General features: G+C 39.5%; 1 protein-coding gene across 1 annotated transcript in view; it reads left to right on the top strand.

The window, feature by feature from the left end:
• Positions 1-1,898, top strand: part of igsf9a (immunoglobulin superfamily, member 9a) — a 35,813-nt gene extending 33,915 nt beyond the window's left edge. The window contains exon 22 of the mRNA XM_058617639.1: positions 1-1,898. This exon is cut by the window's left edge and continues 468 nt beyond it. The gene's annotated coding sequence lies outside the window, so the exon portion shown is untranslated.
• Positions 1,899-14,175: the final 12,277 nt, after the last annotated feature.

Here is a 14,175-nt window from a genome sequence, read left to right as displayed (position 1 = left end):
ACACAACAACAGGCACGCTGCACACACACTTGTTTCCCCACATCCAAGTCATGATGTCTGCAGTGTTACCAACCAAGCTGGCAGACCCCCGAACCATGGTGAGGAGACCACCGAAGACCGCTAGCTCCTTTAGCTCTGATTAGCTCGTTATTAAACCACGGCACTTTATTCACACACTGCAGGCTGATACACAGCCTCTCTTATTATTGTGCGGCTCTCACAATAAGAGGAATAAGTCACAATATGCAGGTGACAGAGATATTGTCTCATTAAAAAAACATCTGCACAAAGCAAGCAGATGCACTTTTCTATGTTGATAAGAGCATTAAAATGACAAGAAATCAAGGGACATTTACAATAGATACAAATGTGACATTAATCACAAGTTAACTATGACATTAATGCGATTAATCGTGAGTTAACTATGACGTTAATGCGATTAATCGCGAGTTAACTATGACATTAATGCGATTAATCGTGAGTTAACTATGACGTTAATGCAATTAATCGCGAGTTAACTATGACATTAATGCGATTAATCGTGAGTTAACTATGACGTTAATGCGATTAATCGCGAGTTAACTATGACATTAATGCGATTAATCGTGAGTTAACTATGACAACTACATCACTCATTAGTTCTTAGTAATAATTGTCTTCATTATAACACAGTTACAGTGATACTGAACAAAAACACATCGTTTTATATAAATATGTTTCTTTTAAATGTTATTAAACATAGAAACTTTCTAACTTTACTGAACTTCAGTAATTAATGATCTTTGTTACTTATTATCAACCTCCAATAAAACTTGTGGACGATATTAATGTTATTCATTCGTATTTTATTCATCAGTTCTGTCTGAACACAAAGTAAACAGAGGACGACGTGTCGTTATACTGCCACCTATCTGTCAATGTTCAATAATCCCTTCATGTGGTGAATGAATGATGGGACATTTCAGTGGAACCATGAAACTGTAATCATAGAAGAGTGTGACCGTCATGTCATCACAGAGTCTTTGACTGAATTGAAAGCTTTTATTTAAAACATTAAAACAAATCTGTTATTTTTCAGATTTTCACAGAGTTTAAAATTCTCTTTTTCTGTTTATTCTGACGTTTTCATCTCTTTGATGAAAGATTTCATTTAAAAAATAACCTCATATTTATTCTGTGAGCAGCTTCACTTTTAGATCCAGGTTTGTTCTGAGTGAGCACGGACTCCACTGCAGTCCTTCTGCCAGGTTTAGTCCAGGTTTCACTGAATCCTGGTCCTGGTCCTGGTCCAGAACTCTGGACTACAGGAAGTGAGTTTACATGTTTACATGTTAGGTTTGTGTTTGAGTTTTCGTCAGAACATCAAAATTTCCTTCATCGTTTTTTTAGTCTGGAAACAAAGAAAATCTAAAGTAACAAAACATAAAGTCACGACTGCTGTCGACTTGTGGATAAACACATTAAAACACTCTATAATAATATATAACAGAATGATCCTACTCTATAATAATATATAATACAATGATTATATAATAACCTGCAGCAACGAGGGACGAGGAACTTTAATTAAATGTTTGACAGAAAGTTTCTTTCCTTCTTTCATTCTTTCTAACAACTTTATTCTCTGAACATTGACGGAACATTCGTTACAAACTTTCTCTTTTTGAAATTTTTGTTTCACACGATTAAACAAATGCAGATTTAAATCATTCATACTTGAGAAAAGAAAAGTGAGTTTTTGTTGATGTTTTTTTTTTTTTAAAACCAATGATGAAATATTACAATATTACAAACTATTATTGTCTTTATTCTTGCTTTAGCAGCTGTAAACTGTGTTTGTGAATCGTAGTTTTTAAAACATTATGTTGTGTTTTTTTTTTGTGATACATTTTCAACAAACAACTCTATTAGTTTTTGTTTTACTTGTGTGGCAATAAAAAATACAACCTTTGATACTTATCACAAAAGAAATACTGTGTGTGTGTACATATATATATACAGATATATATATATATATATATATATACATCAAAAATAAAAACATTATATAAACATTTTATAAACTGATACATTGTACAGTGATATAAACATGAACTTGTTATTTTTAAATAAAAACTCCCTCTAATGAGCTCCTGTTTGTCGTACATCGTCATCATTTAAAGCATTCACACACATTCTTGTTTCTGGATTATCAGACGTTAATCTGGCTAATCTGACTCGACTCAATCTAAGAAGTTTTTGCAAACGTGAATATTTCTAACTCAAATGAACCTCGTTGAGACAAAACTATGAAACAAACTGCAGCTTTTTCTTTGTGTTATTCTGATAATTAAACTGATTATTCATCATTGTTGATGATTTACCTGACATTTTAGATTTTTAGAATTAAAAAGACTTTATTCACGACAATAAAACACAAATGTGTTCATTGAAGTAACAAAAGTATTGAGAGAAATGTTCATATTTACAGCGAACATGAAATGTAACCATAATGACGGCCGTGATCACATGAATCATGTCACAATAACTGTGAGGAACAAAAAGCTGTCAAAAACAAACGGACGCAGCAAATAAACTCAGATTCTGTCTGAGCCACACGGCGGAGTAGTGGCTGCCATTGCTGCCTCACAGCAAGACGGTCACCAGGTTGGATCCTGGTTTCGTGTCATGTTGACTTGCGAGTGAGTTATTTTTTGTCCTCTGATGGACAGGCGGTGACCCCGCCTTTGACCCTGTATCAGCTGGGATTGACCTCTGTGACCTTTATGTGGACGATAATGTGACCGACGGTGAGTTTAAATGTTACACTCGACATTTTTATCTAAAACAGTGAAATTCTCTTCTTTTTCTCCGCAGACGTTCACTTTCAGACTAAAGTCAGATGAAAAGTGAGTCAGTCGAGAGACAAACTGATGCAACAGCTGTCCGTCCTTACATGTTCAACAGTTCACAGTCTTCTCTGCCTGTCAGTCACTTCAACAACACGTCCGTCCACATTAACGCCACAAACACAAAGACTTAGAGTCCACACTTGTCCTCGTCGGCACCTCGTCTGCACCTCGTCTGCACCTCGTCTGCACCTCGTCGGCTCTGTTCACTGAAACAAGAACAAAAGCCATTTGGCACCAACCGCAGATAATTCATACAAAGCACAAACTATAGGAGCCACTAATGAAATTGGGTACTAGACGTGGAAAACGTCCTTGAGCGACCACAGTAACAATTATGATGTAATGGAGAAGGAGTTGAGTGCGGAGCTTTTATTGCAGCTGCTCCACATCCTTGATTCTCCTCAGACTCACAGAGTATTATGGTTATTCATATTAAGTGAGTTAAGTGAGACTTCCACTCGGGAACAAACACGGACCTCAGTGAGGACGACGGCCAACTCCGGGTTCCGGCGGGACATCGATCGTGATGCTGGCAACAAAAGTATAAAAAGTATGTGATGCAAATCTGCAGCAGTTGCAACACTTTTTTAATAATGTCTGAATAAATCTGTGGCGGGGAGAACGACGGCCTGCTGGTGGCGCTGGAGCGACGAAGACCGACCTGGAACGTAGTGACACACATGGACCTCTGGGGGTCTACAGTCGGTTACGATATGTACGTTTATCTCACTGTGAGACAGACAGGAAACTGAAGTCTATAAACCACTCACTCTCCCACACCAAAGTCCACAGACAAAATCAGTGCTGCTAAACAATTCAAATATGTAATCGCGATTAATCGCATTAATGTCACAGTTAACTCGCGATTAATCGCATTGATGTCATAGTTAACTCACGATTAATCGCATTAATGTCACAGTTAACTCGCGATTAATCGCATTAATGTCACAGTTAACTCGCGATTAATCGCATTAATGTCACAGTTAACTTGCGATTAATCGCATTAATGTCACAGTTAACTCGCGATTAATCGCATTAATGTCACAGTTAACTTGCGATTAATCGCATTAATGTCACAGTTAACTCGCGATTAATCGCATTAATGTCACAGTTAACTTGCGATTAATCGCATTAATGTCACAGTTAACTCGCGATTAATCGCATTAATGTCACAGTTAACTCGCGATTAATCGCATTAATGTCACAGTTAACTCGCGATTAATCGCATTAATGTCACAGTTAACTCGCGATTAATCGCATTAATGTCATAGTTAACTTGCGATTAATCGCATTAATGTCACAGTTAACTTGCGATTAATCGCATTAATGTCATAGTTAACTTGCGATTAATCGCATTAATGTCACAGTTAACTTGCGATTAATCGCATTAATGTCATAGTTAACTTGCGATTAATCGCATTAATGTCACAGTTAACTTGTGATTAATCGCATTAATGTCATAGTTAACTTGCGATTAATCGCATTAATGTCATAGTTAACTTGCGATTAATCGCATTAATGTCACAGTTAACTTGCGATTAATCGCATTAATGTCATAGTTAACTTGCAATTAATCGCATTAATGTCACAGTTAACTGGCATTAAGAGCCCGCTTGGAGACGGAGAAGCGCACAACGCTCGCCATCCACTCAAAACACAACGTGTTTAACTGACAGCACTGATTTTAACATCACACACACACTGCTGCCTCCATCACTAAGTTCTAATGTTTATTTTGTCACTTCAGTAAAGTGATTTCAGTGAAATCCTTTGTTCAGATTGACCTCAGTGACACAAAGTGACCACACGGGGCAGCAGAGGACCAGCAGCTCCTGTGTCCCCTCGAGATAAAACCACTGATTTTCTCTGTGGACTTTGTTTCTTGTGTTAAATAATGAAAGAAAACAAATGTAACTCTAGTGAAGACCTGATTAAAAAAGAAAAGTCTAGTCATTGCTGTGTCTTCGGTTGATTTTCATGTCTTTTATCTTGAAAACCACGAGAAGTCACCATAGATCCAAAGCTGTGAACACATTAACATTCTCATGACACAATGAGCCAATTACTGTGAACTTAGTGGCCTCATTATCACAGACTAACTGGAGAGCATCGCTGCGCTGCCATATGACAGAAACATCTGGCTTTGTTCTGCACATGTTCACTAACAAGGCGTCTCTGTAATTCATCAGTGGTGTGAAAGTCCTCCTGCTTCACATGTCTGGACGAGCCTGACGCTGCGGCCGCGCTCTTTATTCCTTCATTTGTCTTTGTCGTTTGCAGCGGAGACGTTGAGATGATCTGTGGCTTGTTAATAATGAACATTTGTTCATTATTAACAAGCTTTGTAAAAAACTTTGTCGTCTAAATTTTTTACTAGAATTTGACACTTTGTCCAAACACACGATTCTCTGTGAGACGTCGTGATCGAGGCATCATTCAGAATTTGTGAGGAGTGGATGAACACCAAGTCTGTGATGTCTTTAAGAACATGTCCTCGTCTCAATCTCACACGAGTCCAAAGAGAAAATCAGGGATTTTAACATCACACACACACACACACACACACACACACACACACACACACACACTGCTGCCTCCATCACTAAATTCAAATGTCTTATTTTGTCACTTCAGGGTTTGAAATCCTTTGTTCAGATTGACCTCAGTGACACAAAGTGACCACACGAGGCAGCAGAGGAGCAGCAGCTCCAGTGGCTCCTCGCGCTAAAAAGATATTGTCTCAATAAAAAAACATCTGCACAAAGCAAGCAGATCCACTTTTCTATGTTGATAAAATGAGAAGAAATAATGGGACACAAAGAAATCACGGGACATTTACAATAGATGCAAATGTGACATTAAACGTGAGTTAACTATGACATTAATGCGATTAATCGTAATTAAATATTTTAATCGTTTGACAGCACTAGTTAAAATCACTGATTTTCTCTCTGGGCTTTGGTGTGTGAGAGTGAGTGGTTTACAGACTTCAGTTTCCTGTTTCCTTTTCTGTCTCACAGTGAGATGAAGACATCGTAGACTTAACATAGATTTTGTTTAAGTTGAGCTGTTGAAGCCATTTTGTTAAAACATTTGAGATCAGTTCTTTAATTTAGAATAAAATGATTCACAGCTTTTTATTCTGAATAGATTTAGTATTTAGATTTAGATGTGGCACCGGTCTCACTGTCAAACAGGAACAAACAATGAACAGCGTGAAATTAAAACAACAACAGCAGCAACAACAGCAACAACAACAACAACAACAACAGCAGCGACGACAACAACAGCAACAACGACAACAGCAACAACGACAGCAGCAGCAACAACAACAATGAACAGCGTGAAATTAAAACAACAACAGCAGCAACAACAACAACAACAGCGACGACAACAACAGCAACAACAACAACAGCAACAACAACAACAACAACAGCAACAACGACAACAGCAACGACAACGACAGCAACAACAACAACAGCAACAACAACAGCAACAACGGCAACAGCAACAGCAACAACAACGACAACGACAGCAAGAACAACGACAGCAACAGCAATAACGACAACAGCAACAACGACGACAACGACAGCAAGAACAACGACAGCAACAGCAACAGCAACAACAACAACAATAACAACAACAATAACAATAACAATAACAATAACAGCAACAGCAACAGCAACAACCTCGCTGTGGGATTTTTATGGCTTTTCTGAGAATTCTGCAGCTCCTTGTGTGTTAAAGTGGTTATTGAGCTGGAAGGTCATGGAGACACAGGCAGGGACGTGAGGGACGGAAGCGTCCTCTCAGTGAGGGAGGACCTTCGCTGTGACTTCATACAAATCCACAACTCAGTGAACCAAACAACTCTGACCTCAGTGATGGACGAAGACTTTGACACACGCTGCATGTGTGAGGTCACCCGACCTCACCTAACGTCACCTGACGGTTCCACAGAGAAAACATGTCATGGAACATTTGAGTTAGAGTGAAGCTTGAGAATCTTCCATGAACCTGTGAGTCGTTGTTTCAGCTGCAGATCACTTACAGTCACGTTGTGTCGACACAGATGTGTTTTTAATTTGAGTCGTGCGCCGATGTTCTTTGATCTTTGTGTGTAATTATGTGTAATTATTCCAAACGTTTGTCAACTCAAAATCAAAAGTATCTTCTGAGTAAAGGAAGTAAAACATGTAATTAGAGGATGTGGATGTTTTTGTCTGCTTTTGTTTCCTTTTTTCATTGAATTGTCTTTGACATACACGCACACACACACACACACACACACACACACACACGCTCCATGGAGACTTGGGTGCTTGTGCTGTCTTTAACCTTTGACCCCTGTTGTCTGTTTCCTCGGCTCTTGCTCTCGTCTTCGCTTGACGCCCCGCTGCCACAAACTGTTTCACATCAGCAGCCTCTTTGTTCCTCTCATAGCTGCTGGGTAATTTAGCACAGACGCGGCGCGGCAGACGCAGACGCAGACGTGGCGCGGCAGACGCAGACGCAGACGCGGCGCGGCAGACGCAGACGCAGACGTGGCGCGGCAGACGCAGATGCAGGCGCAGACGCAGACGCAGACGCGGCAGATGCAGACACGGCGGCGTCTCGTGACCTTTCCGTCTGTTTTCACGGCTGCAGTCTGTGCGGAGTCTGACTGCACTCACAGGTGTTAGCAGTGATAATCTGAGCTTAGACTCTTATTAACGGGCAAAACTGAAAAAATTAAGTCAAATATTTCTGTAAAATCAGTAAATATGTAACAAACATGTGATTGAAAACATTCATTTCCAGATCTTTGATCCCACATTGCAGTATTTTTGGAGTTAACTTTAAATACTTTACTTTTTAAAAGCTTCTCGTCTACACTGGCAGAAGAAAATACAAAGGGTTAGGGTAGTGAAGGACAGTGAAGGACAGTGAACGACAGTGAAGGACAGTGAACTACAGTGAAGGACAGTGAACGACAGTGAAGGACAGTGAACGACAGTGAAGGACAGTGAACGACAGTGAAGGACAGTGAACGACAGTGAAGGACAGTGAAGGACAGTGAACGACAGTGAAGGACAGTGAACTACAGTGAAGGACAGTGAAGGACAGTGAACGACAGGGAAGGACAGTGAACGACAGTGAAGGACAGTGAACGACAGTGAAGGACAGTGAACTACAGTGAAGGACAGTGAAGGACAGTGAACGACAGTGAAGGACAGTGAACGACAGTGAAGGACAGTGAACTACAGTGAAGGACAGTGAACGACAGTGAAGGACAGTGAACTACAGTGAAGGACAGTGAACGACAGGTTGTAGCTTGGCCACTCACAGACTGGTGTTTCCACAGGTTTAGATGTGTGACTCAAGTCAAATGATTTATTTGAGTAAAAACTGAGTAATCTTCGTCCTCCTCCTCCTCCTCCTCCATCATGATGAGCATTAATCCCAATCACATGGATTCTGTGTTTCTGCATAAAAAGAGTGATTTAGTGCAGATTGAAGATGAACTCTTACAGTCACATCTTTTCTGGTTTCACTGAACACAAACTCGTCATCTCGCCCACGACGAGCGAACCAAAAATATCTTCAGCTGAGTCTCTGGTGAGCGAGTGAGGCGATAACACGCTGTCATGCTTTCATATTTTTTTATTTATGCTCAACATTTTCAGGAAGCAACAATAATTGATCGGACACGTCTTTATTTAGTTTGTTCCACCAGATTTGACTTTCATTTGCCGGTGGAGACGAATCTTTGCAAAACCTCGTCCTTAATTTAGTGCCTTCTGCTCAATGACTATAATCCACACAGAGAAGTCAAATGTTTTGGGCCAATTTTAATCTGAATTTAATCTCAAATTATAAAGAAAAAGCAGTTAAAGTTGCTCAGTTATAAAAAAGTAAAAGCACCAGTTTGATCATAAACTACGGTTTATAGAATGTCACTATCTGTGGTTGATCAAGGTTGTGATGCCTGTGCAGACAGATAGAGGGCGCTATAATGACAGCAGAGAGGCTAAAAAACCTAAACACTAGATTAAGGCTAGATTTTTGTTTCCAGATTCAAATTTAGACTTTAGATTTATTCTGTACAGTTAACCAGGCTAATTTTAACTAATCTGTTATTTTCAGTAAATTAATCCTGTTGTTAGTCAAATTAAGATCAGAAAATATAGAGTTTTTGTACTTATTCCATATTATTATTTATTTTACTACTTTTTCATCAGCCTAAAATACAACAGATTAAATAAACAAAAACTGTGAGCAGATATTAGTAATTATTCTTCATATATTCACGATCTTCGTAATAAATAAGTGGAATAATAGTGTCACAGTAATATTTACAGAGGAAAATGATTATCAACAAATCTACCTCACGTCCTCATGTATAAAAACACAGTAAATGTACTGCATCGCAAATATTTTAAGATGTCGAGGATAAAATGAGTTATAAAATAATGATACAGATGCTCACGCCTCATATACATCATCAAAAAATCTAAATGTTGTCCAGAAAAATAAAAATGAAATAATACATGAAATACAACCTGAACCTGAATGATTTCATTCTGACTTGGATTAATGTGAGATTTATGAAGTCAGGATAAACAAAACTGCTTTTTTAAGTCTGAGGAGGAAAGTTCACACATGCTCCATTAGACTGTCCGAGATTATAATATCATAAACATGCAAACAGCAACTCTCTGCAGTGTGTGTGTGTGTGTGTGTAATTTGTTTCCTTTGTGTGTTTGTCAGGCTCAGAAACTGTGATACAAAGAAAACAAATGGATTCACTACGTGGTAAATAAAGGAAATTACAGCCTTTGGGAAGCCAGACAGTAAACGCAGACAGAAACATCCCAGTGTTTTCACTTCTCCGCTTCTCCCTGAGGGCCCAACTTGAATTTACAGAGCAATTAGTCGGAGTAGAATCCAGCCTCTAATTTACCCGGAGCCCATCCTGCTTCTCCTCTGCAGCAAACTTTACATTTGGTAATGAATTAAGAGCCGTGCGCTATTAAAAGAGGGTTTTGCTGACATGTCTATAAGCTTAAGATAAGCTGGGCCTAAATCAAGAAAAATGCCGAGCAGGCACTTTGCAGTCCAAGGAAATGTGAGTGAGGAGAGGAGCTTTGAGCAGAAGATAACAGCAGGTATATTTGCCGTTGCATTGGCTTTGTCTTCATTTCAAAATGCTTTTACACTGAAACCTAAAAGCTGCACAGAGAAAATATTCAGATTTAGATGATAAACGACGTTTGAAGCTGCAGCTTATATTATATTTTTTAAATATGCTCTGCTGCTGTATACACACAAACACTCCCTCAGTCAGTGAATATGACGTCGTTTCTCTTCATGAACAACAAACGCAGACAGAAACACAACAGACGTTACTGGAGGTTTTAAATGTCACATGAAAAGTTCACATCTTTGGGTCGAAGCTCGTTTTCATCGTAACACAAACACAACACGACACGACACGCGCGTGTGTGTGTTCTTGTATTTGTTGCTTTGTGAGGACATTTGTCTGCTCCTGACATCTTCACAGGTTTTTGGGGGTTGGTTAAATGTTAAAGGTTAAAGGTTAGGGGTTAGGCACATTTAAGGGTTAGGGTTAAGGTAAGGGGAATGTATTGTGTGTGTGTGTATGTGTGTGGACAGAATAAATCATCAGCACAGACACACTCACAGGTCAGTGATGTTAATTATGTTGCACATCAGTGGTAATAAGAGTTTTATCTCGACACTTTATTTATTTTTCACCTCGTAGCCAAAGCAGTTTGTTGATTCCAGGCATTAAGTCACACGTTAGATTCTCTAAGTTAGAGTGTCCTTGAGAGAAAACACTCGACCTCCATTTGATGATAAGCCAAACACACACACACACACACACACACAGTTCCCACTCTAAAAAAAGCGTCTTAGACATGATTTTAGGTTGATTTAAAGCATGACAAAGAGGGGACCTTAAAAATGTCCCCTGTTCAACGTGGAGTCCCCTCATTGTGAGTGTGTAACGACACTTAAGTCCCCTGTTCTACTGGTTCACGAGTACACACACACACACACACACACACAGCGTCGTGTCTTTCTGTTTTTCTGTTTGCTGCTTAACAACAGTAAAAACAAAATACAGAATAATGCTCAATGAATGAATTATAGGAAATAAATCATCAGTGAGGACAATGATCGTCAACAAAGTACCAAACAAATACAAGTGAACAGTCATAACAATAATGTCTTAAACAGATTATTCACTGAAGACAAAAGACAAACGATGAAGTTAGAATTGAGGTGAAAAAGCAGCTAAAATCATTTACTTCCTGTTCCTCGTTCACCTGTGTTCCATTATCTCGACCTACATTTCCTTGTTTTATTGTTTCCTGTCGTTTCCTCTGCTCGTGCTTGTGTCTCTCGTGGTTTAGTCCACTTGTTTATGAGCAGTTGTTCGGTCAGAATGATGCTGTTTATTCTGGGATGTAAATCCAACTGTTTTTACACACGTGTTCTGCTGTGTGTGTGTGTGTGTGTGTGTGTGTGTGTCAGGGCATGTGATGGGAATGAAACAAACACATGAAATAATAATGACTTCATCTTAATGTAGTTACACCAGTTTATGTGAAGCTCAGCTTTCAGAAACACAATCCAGTGTGGACCAGTGTGGACCAGTGCGCACCAGGACCACTACTTGACTGTTTCAGTCCACTTTGTGAAAGAAAACCCTGCAGACCAGACAGGACATGTCATGGCTGAGGAGACAGGTGATAATCTTGATATATTTAATATGAAGGAAAACGTTGTTGCCATCACTGTAGACAATGCAGCTAATATGGATGTTGCCGTGAAAAAAAATGCTGCTCAAAAACTTTACACTAGACCTGCCATTTGCACAAAGTGGGCAGGAAGAATCAGACATGGGGGTGTGGTTAAAGAGGTGCAGCTTAGCTAAACCTGTCCTTAAAGACAAGCAGCGTCTTCTCAAAAAAAAAATCCCATTACTACATAGACAATAACTCTGCCACACACACACACACACACTGTCTCTCTCTAGGTCTTCCAGAACATTCTGGATGTGAAGAACAGGTGGAAGAACAGGTGGAACAGAAGGACGGGTATTGTAGGTAAGGATAGATATTGATACATGATATTACCTTATTATCAGTGTGAACTAACATACTAACACACAAGGCTGTAGTCTAGCTAATAAAACACAGACTAGAGAGACTACAGGAAGCAGACTCATGAAGATCCTCTTTACTTCAAACATCTGCATCTCTGCTGAAAGGAGTCCAACTCTGAGCCAGATTATGGGGAAACTACAGCCCCACTTTACAGTAACTGATGACGACACAGGTCATCAAGAACAGATATGGGGTGACCTCTCAAAACGACATGAAGTGTGAAGCATAATCCTGTTCATTAGGTCAAACCAAGAGACATGACCACTGCAGCATTTATTTTGTCGTGCGGGGTCAGAGCATCAGGCAGTTCTTGGAGGAGGAGCCAAGATTTAAGATGAAAGTGGCTGATGGAGTGTGGACCAGACTAGAGGAGGAGATGAGTAGGACCTCACAACAGGTGTGAACTTGTAATCCGAGTGTGTATGAATACAGAATAAAGGTTAAATGACCCAGGCCCAGCAGATGGAGCAGGACCTTGAAGAGGCAGCTGGTGGCCATGACGACAACTGATGAAGGCTGTACAGCTACAGTACACCTGTGTGGTACACCTTAATCATTAATGAAAGTACACAAAGTCACTTTTTGTTATTATTTTGTTTACATGAGTGGATTATTTTACACATGATGTTATTAGTGCCGGCAATAATCAGCTAAATGTCTAACTTAACGTGAATATTATTTCATTAATTATTGTGAAAGAATAAGACTGTAGGAGGAAAGAAAAGAAAGGGGAACCAATGTGTGGGTATCGGTTTAGGACGGAGCCCAAGGTGAGGCGCACCTCCCTCCTCCCGAAAAGATGGTGGTTCGCGCTCTTATTTAGCGACTAAAACTTTCTCAGGTTGGTGCTCGTTCAAAGTATTACAATAAAACCGTGTCCTCCTCTCGTTTATAGTTAAAGTGATGACTGTGGGAAGTCTGTTGTTGGACTTTTGTGCTGAAAAAACGGGGTTTTGTCAGCGAAAAATGCCGCGAATGGCCATTGTGTGTGTGTGTGTGTGTGTGTGTGCGTGCGTGCGTGTGTGTGTGAGAGAGAGAGTGTGTGTGTGTGTGTGTGTGTAACTTTCTGTGCTGGTGTCATTTATTTAATTGGTATTTAGTGATGAAATGTTAATGTTAAACCTGACACAGTCGTAGTTTGTTGTGTTTCATGTTACTGATACGAATGTCATTTCAATATTTAGTTCAAACCAAAGACGGTCTATGGTTTACATTTAAGTGAATAGAAAGGCAGATTTCTTTAGTTCATACAAATGATCTGTTTGTCGGGTTTTGTTACACCTAAGAGAAAAGAGTGAAGCTTATTTTCATAAAGAGATGGTTTATTTCTCTGTGTGTGTGTGTGTGTGAAAGCTGTTTAAACCACTGATGTGGGAAATGCAGATACAACTGTAAGGATTTATTTAGATTTGAACCATTGAAACTGAGACCTAATGTACAGAGGTACAGAGGTCTGCCATGTACCCTAACCTCAGTGAATCCTGTGACCTGGTGGTGGAATATGAGGGTCACAAGCATGTTCTCGCCCTCAGAACGCACATTTTCTACTGCTGGAGACACCGTCAGACACCGTCAGCCACGAGCAGGCTGGTCTGTCACCAGAGATGTTAGACGTGTTCATTTTCCTTAAGAAGAACTGCTAACAAACCAAGTTTCTCTGAGGTCCTTGTTCACTTAATTTTGCACTGCAAATTATTTATTTATGTAAAAAGAAAACCTTGAGTGTAAAATATACCAAAGTTGAAAAATAAAAACTCCAGATTTGTAACACAAATGTAATTTTCTTTTTTTAGAACTTATCTTATCTTGGAACTAGTATCAAAAAAAGTATCATTCAGGAACCGTTACGAAGTGAAGGTATCAGTATTTCAAGCTTTCAATTTTATTATTATAATCGTAATTCCTTATATTGTTTATTACATTTACTGTGACTAGGTATCCTTCGATACCTTCGGAGTTCAACACGTGATCAAGATCTGATAAAGCTGCCGGTGATTGGCTGTAACGTTACACGTGGTTGCGGCGTGCAGGAAGAATACGATGCTGTTACGCCCACAGACTGCGTTCACGTGTAACTGTGTCATTAACTACACGGAAGTGTGTTGTGA

The sequence above is a fragment of the Solea solea genome, chromosome 19 (genome assembly GCF_958295425.1).
Source record: "Solea solea chromosome 19, fSolSol10.1, whole genome shotgun sequence".
Lineage (NCBI taxonomy): Eukaryota > Metazoa > Chordata > Actinopteri > Pleuronectiformes > Soleidae > Solea > Solea solea.
Note: the sequence above shows the minus strand (reverse complement) of the source record. Positions and strands in the feature narration are given on the sequence as shown.